This window comes from Armigeres subalbatus, chromosome 2, assembly GCF_024139115.2.
Source record: "Armigeres subalbatus isolate Guangzhou_Male chromosome 2, GZ_Asu_2, whole genome shotgun sequence".
In the NCBI taxonomy this organism is placed as follows: Eukaryota; Metazoa; Arthropoda; class Insecta; order Diptera; family Culicidae; genus Armigeres; species Armigeres subalbatus.
In genome coordinates this window covers 291,599,575-291,606,665 of record NC_085140.1, presented here as the reverse complement: position 1 = coordinate 291,606,665, position 7,091 = coordinate 291,599,575, and the positions used below count along the sequence as shown (strand labels likewise).

At 39.5% G+C, this 7,091-nt stretch overlaps 1 long non-coding RNA gene across 1 annotated transcript; it reads left to right on the top strand.

Annotated features, from left to right (window-relative positions):
- The first annotated feature begins 5,940 nt into the window (after positions 1 to 5,940).
- LOC134216532 (uncharacterized) lies at positions 5,941 to 6,661 on the top strand. Its single transcript, XR_009980710.1, has 3 exons — positions 5,941 to 6,216; positions 6,272 to 6,380; positions 6,436 to 6,661. It is a non-coding gene; the product is annotated as an uncharacterized LOC134216532 (long non-coding RNA).
- The last annotated feature ends 430 nt before the right edge of the window (positions 6,662 to 7,091 follow it).

Sequence of the window (7,091 nt, the reverse complement as noted above, 5' to 3'; positions counted from 1 at the left end):
CGCGTGGTGCAGCGGCGGCAGCACGCTATAAATAACATCCGAATCACATACTTACGCGCGCAGCTGGACAAAGTGTGACTAGGTTTTATTTTATTACCGTACAGTTCTGGGCCAAAGGTAGAGTTTATAGATGCAAACAAAATTTCAAACATCCATTAGGTTATTGATATATTTGGATTTTTTTTTCCAGAAAATGATGTATTTGCATATTTAGTGCTGGTGACGTAATCTCAAAACTTCATTTTGATTATTTTTGTTCATAACCCAGAGAACATTTACTGATCTGAAACGCTTAAAGTAGCTACGATCAGAATATCAAACATAACGTGTTTGCTGGTATTCTTTAATGCAATATCTGTGGAAAACCTACATTTTATTTGATAGGGGAACTGTTCCGTTTTCCATCTCGTTGAACATATGTTTATCTGATCGCAAAATACGGCGTGTTCAGTAGAGTATCATATCAGTATCATAAAAATAATTAGCATTACCAAAATTTCAGTTACGTGAAAATATAGCCTCTTATATTTCATTCCCTGAGTATTTAAGATAATCTACCCAGGGGTCCCGAACAACTTTTTTTCCATAGGAAATCAACATTCTAATCTCTAGCTTAACCAGCAGCAATTCACGAGTCACGCACAAGTTGAGTCTTTCATTCATTTTCAACCATTTTTCATGAATCTAATGCAATCGATGAATATTCTTCATGTTCTTGTATTTTGAACCTTATGCCAAATGATCAAATGCGGAGAAGAATAACGGAGCCGAGATAATTTCATTCAACATTCGGCTAGATAACATGTACCACTTCGCAAGGGTTAAACCCATTTGTATTTTTAATAACAACCTCTCTCTGATAAATTAATTTCATTTTTTGTTTTGGCTTTAAATGTAAATTTGTAAAAATGAATCCAGATATATGAGAATTTACAAATTTATTGTTTGAGTTTGAAAAACGATAGGATTTTGACATTAAAGACATATCGATGTGTGAAAACCTAAAGATTTTTCATCACATTTCCATGGATAACATGCACAGAAAAAAAATGTGAAAAGTAAACAGCGCGTAAAACTTGGGATGCGGAAATCTACGCTATTCTACGCTGAAACGGTTCTCTTCCTAACAAGTTTGCGTACAACTTGTGTATATGTGTATGTATGTGTGTATGTGTACAAAGCATTATCCAATTTGCTCGCAACAAGTTGCAATCGACGCGGATTGCGGTCTAGTTGTTTCCTATTGAAAATTGGTTTGATCGGCCATTGCATTCCAGAGTTAGTGAAAAAACATTGTTTTTTTTTAAGTGTAGTTAGAGTTAGTAAAAACACATTGTTTTTTTTGTCAAGGGGGACCCCCCTTGGAAAAAAATTAAAAATCGATTTTTTTTTCAGGTACCGCTGCAATGCACTCAAATGACCGAAAATAGACATAAATTAAAGGAAAAGGTAAAACCTATCCCCCTAAAGTGCAAATTCAACCTCTCTTATATGTTTTAGTTTTTCTCATTTTTATAATGCGCGAGAAAGGCACCACCAACGCTAGGTGGATTAATTTGGATTTTTTATTCTTCATTATAGAGTTTTTCAGCTTGGCTGGTTCACATCTTACATAAATATATCATGATATTACTATCGAAACATTTTTACTTTTTATTAGATGGCTGAGTTGTATTCCCGGTTCGGTCTAGGATTTTTTATGATTAGACGTTTTCTCCGCATTCTGAAAATAATATAATATTATATAATATAATATATATAATATAATATATATCATAATATAAATATATTAATATATAAATATCTATATACATAAAAATGAATTTCTGTCTGTCTGAACCTTATAGACTCCGAAACTACTGAAACGATCGGCGTGAAAATTCGTATGCATAGGTTTTTGGGGCCGGGGAAGGTTCTTAAGATGGTTCGAGTCCCCTCCCTCTTTTGGAAATGGGATCTCCCATACAAATGAAGCATAAATTCCTTCATAACTCGAGAATTAAGCCGAGAATAAATCAATTTTAGGCGAATCGAAGTTCGTCGGGTCTGCTAGTATCAAATATAAATTATTATTAATAATATGATCGTTGAACGTACATACTTCTCTTTTCGGGCGTGTCATTGAACGAGAATAAGTTTTGTGTACAAACCTATTTGAAGTCGCTAGCGTATAACAGCACAGATTTCATATTAGAGTTGAAAATTCGGAGAGTTTGAAATTCGTTCACTTCGCAAAGTCAGCCCTTGCTTTCTTGGTCCGTGCGCCTATGTCGATCTTGGTAGTGTCGTATGACGCCATTTGGCTACAAATAAGCCTTGGAAGTTTTCAACATTCTCCATTTATTGCCTGGCTACTGTGAAACTGGAAGGGGTCACCGTGGCTAATTCCAACGATTTGGTTTTGTTGACGTTGATGACTAAATCTGCCAAAGAGGAGCACTCGACAAGGTCGTTAAGCTTACTTTGCATATCAGAGCGCCGTTGAGCGAGGAGTGCAACGCCATATCGGTCAATTCGAAGTCGCTTAGGTAATAGGCTGCCATAGGAGCCCGCGGTTTAGTTCATGGTCAATCGCACTTACTAGAATTTCGTCGATTATGATGAGGAACAGTAGCGGTGATAGAATCCATCCTTTTCTCACACCAGCTTCGATCCATACTGTAGGGTCGGTCAAGACTCCATTGTGCAGCACTCCATACGAAAAGGCCTCATACTGTGCCTCAATTAGGCCGATAATTTTCTCAGGAAGTCAATCACGTCTCAGAAGATACCGCACATATTCTCGTGATTGACATGGTCGAAACCCAGCGAAGAACCAGCGTTTAGCTGGTCAGATGGGTCGGTCAATAGCTGATCATTTGCGCCTTTCACATGCATCGTTGCATTCATCTTTGCCCCGCTTAACTGTCGTGAGAGGAAGCAAACGTCCCCAGTTGCTGTGTCTCTCTCTCCTTCGTCGGCTAGAGAGTCCACCCACACTTAACTGTCGTAGAGGAAGCAAACGTCCCCAGTTGCTGTGTCTCTCTCTCCTTCGTCGGCTAGAGAGTCCACCCACACTCGCTTGTTCGGTCCACATGAGCGTTTCACTTTCTTCTCCAAAGCAGAGTGTCGTTGACGGACTAAAACTTTGGCTCCTCTGATTTTGTTCGCTCTATCACGGCTTTGACTTCTCTTCACTCTTCTATCTTCCTCCAGGTCTCACGCTTAAAATCAATAACACAGAGATGTGTTTGCATCACACAAAACGGACCTAATGTGGAACATCCCCTAGATGAGCGACAGTTACACAGGCACAAAAAAGCCTCGTACGGTCGTGATAACGGTCCTTTTCAACATGTAAACGTTTGTACAGATTCCTTGTTTCATGAGGAACCAAATACTGTTGAAAATATTGAAATCCTAGCTTCAATAAAACCACACGAGCTATTTTTGTGGCTGTGTAACTATCGCTCATCTAGGGGATGTTCCACATTAGGTCCGTTTTGTGTGATGCAAACACATCTCTGTGTTATTGATTTTAAGCGTGCTCATCGGTGATAGTTTTCTCCGAGTGAGCAGTTTGCCCAGATTATTCTCGCTGATAGCGATGAGGACGTTGTTGATGGCGGTCCATTAGTCTTCCACACTGCCACATTCGGGAAAATCTGCAGCACGAGTCTCCAGTTCTTCTACGAAGAACCTTTTCACCGTGGCATCTTTCAGTCGGCGTGTGTTAAATCATCGCCCAACTCTCCCCTCCTATCGACGCACTGTGCAGGCGTATTTCGCCGATCAGACGCGATATCAGCACTACGTTTATTCCATATAGGGGAACTGCTCCTTGAATTCATACCATGTACCCAAATCAATACCATTCGAAAACAAAGAATTGGTGCGGAAATTGTTTCATTTCTCATTTTTGTGATTTTTTTCAGCAGTGAGCACGCCGGATAACAACAAAACACGACACAAATTGAGCCTAAATAGCAAAATATAATAATTTACCTAGAAGTCTACAAATAATATCTAATCGTTTAGAATTTAAATCCAACATAAAATCTTTTTTGAAAAGTCAAATAACACAATTATTAATTTGATTTATGTCATAATTCTTTTATGTTATCTGTTTCATGTGTATGTAACCGCCATAGAGAAGAAATTAAATTAAATTTAAAAAAATAGTCACTTTTTTTCTAATAATTATATACGTTTGCTTATTATGCCTACACTTCGTGCTTCTTTAAAAGGATACTCAATCCACTAGAAGTACCTAATTTGTATTTATAGTATTTCATCTCACATTTTTTTTTCTATTAAATTTTTAAATTATTCTCAGCCAATTTTCAAGTTTTTCTTTTTTATTTTTCGTGTTGCTGTGGCTGAGAATTGAGTGTCCACTACCAGAATGGTCATTTTGAGTATTTTGGTGTGGGGGAGAGAGGAGGGTCACTCAAAAATAAAAAAAAAATAAAAATTTCGAATGTTATTGATATAGGAGCATGTTATTAATAATGGAACAGATACCCTATTCCATTTTCGGCTGACGCAGATGTTGCCGATTTGATTTTCTGTAAATCCGTCAAGGGAGACTCATGTGATCTTTTGAACTTTAGAGGTGAGCTAGCCTAGGGCTGAAAAACTCTCAAATGAAGACAAAAAAAAACCTTTTGAACCGGTCGATGAGGGAAGAGTATCCCCCGAACAGCTCTTGTTGTTACCACAAAATTATGTGAAAAGCTATCCGTTTTCAGTCATTTTGTATTCAGACAATGATGTCTTTATCTTCATATCACCCTATTCACCGAATTCTATCTACGACGGCATTGAGTTGGCTGTAGCAACTCTCTTTGTCCTTGCAGATCGACAGCATCGGTTAGCGCATAACATTGTAGTATGTTAAGGTTACGGACCCGTGTTCTAAATCTAGCAACGATTATCCCAACGAGGTTCCCACTTCATACCATTTATGTATGCCTGGGCGCTTAGTAAGAAGCTAAATCCACGATACCGGGGAGCATGGTCTTAAACCAGAGTAGAAGAAATCGGGGCTGGTTGGCCGAGTTTTGCTTTCGAAATGTCTATACTCATTCTGGTTTGACTTTTCCAAAAATGGTTTTCACTGTCATAATTATGCAAGTCTAGGGCACATTTGTGACATATTTCCATTGATGAAAACAAATTGAGGAAAAAGTTATAAATAAATGTGGTGGAAAAATTGTTTTTTTTACATTTTAAGTGAGCTATTTACAACTCTCGCTACTTTCTTTTGCTCTGCCAGGTTAAACTTACATTTGGTTTCATTTTCTCTCGCTTCAATGTGGATTTTATTGGAGAATCGAGCAAAATTTACACAGTATAAAAATGTTACAGCATATATGATGTAACAAAAAGGCTCCGTTCGATTCGACTCATTTATCCATCACTTTTTAAAATTACAGGTCGTCGTTACTATGGAGCTTGCCTTCAATATTGCGTACAAGAAAAATTTGGATGTAAAATTAGAGGCTTTTTAATACAAAAATATGGATTCAAATATTTCCATAGCGTGTAATTTTCAGAATTTTTAACTGTGTATGTTGATTGGCGTTTGCTATATTTTCAACTCGGCCAAAAAGCCCATACAAAATTCGACAACCTACCCTACTGGATGTTTTCGAGAACAATCAAAATTTACAAACACAAAACTGACTTTACCCTGGAAACATTTATACCATTTTGTAGGATTTGAAATACCCTTTCCAGCGTACCACGTTTTTGTAAATTGGATTCGTGTTTCAAATATGACTTTAACAGAACAAAAATTTACTCTCTAGCGCCAAAATGGCAATAAAAATGGTCCTGTGTAGACAGAAACACTCCCCTTTTCTTAACGTAACCTTTCTTTCCACGGTAAAGGCTTGTTATCCGCCAATCAGCGGCTTGTTGTCTTCCACGGTACGGAATGGTTTCGGTGTTGCAATAGCCACCTATCCAAGCTTGTTTGCCATCATGGAGCCTCTCCGAGTAATAATAACGGACTTGATCTTCGGCTTCTACCATCGGAACTATCCCGTGTGGTAAAGGGGGGAGGCTTCCTTCCCGTCAATCAGCGGCTTGAACTTCTCCATCACACACGCCAAAGAAAGTCGCCATAGCTTACATGGTCAGACTGTTATCATCAAAAACCGATTCCGGCTCGAAGAGAATATCGGAAAACGAGTTCCCTGCCCGTTGAGTGCGAAGGCTCTGACACCTATCGTAAGTAGCCGATTCAGTGACTTCTAACCTCCAAACTTACATTCGTGTGCTTCAGGTACGAACTTTGGACGAAGACGGACTGCCAGGAAAAATTGCTGTTTGATCGCAGGGAAAGAGTCCAGATCCCTCCTTACAAGCGAACTATCAAGAAAAGGCCCCAAAGGGTAAGTTTGTTGAAATCTGCGCCAAACTAGATTCTCATTACTGTTGCATCAACAGGGCGTTTTTTACCATCTGGATTACTCCGAACAACGCGTGAAATCCATCGCCGAGCAAAAAAGGCGGAAAGCCAGCGAGTGAACGACTGCCCATGGTTAATAGTGAGTGCAGTCCTCCCGCAAGAACCAGGCAGAGGCGGCCCGGGGAGCACCACCGACTGAACGCGATCTAGGATCGACATAGATTCGTCACTGTTGCAGCGGACGAATAAAGCATCATCAAGGACGAATGCAGCAAAACTCCTTCGGATGGTCCCCATTCAGTTACCCGGTCGCATTGGCCAGAAGGGTCCCCAGCAGAGGATTTGGCGTGCAGAGCGAACAAGTGTCTACTGTAGGCAGGGATTTTGTCGAGAGGCGTGCGGTAACCGACCGCGGAAAGTGTTATCGCTGTAGGGGGACGCCCCGACGGTACCGTGAGTACTAAACTCAATGTCTAGCTATTCAGAAAATTTTAAAGGAGAGGCATCTAGAAAATTAGGGACAGATAGGAAGATGGAAGGTGGATGAATAAGGGCAAATTCCCTGAATATATGTAGGAAATCTAGATTTGTGACTTCTTATTTGATATGTTGGTGCTTTGGCCCTCCAGTCCGTATTCTTTAATTATCGAAATCCCGAACAAATTGATGTTTCGGGAACAGTAGGTTGTTGGCC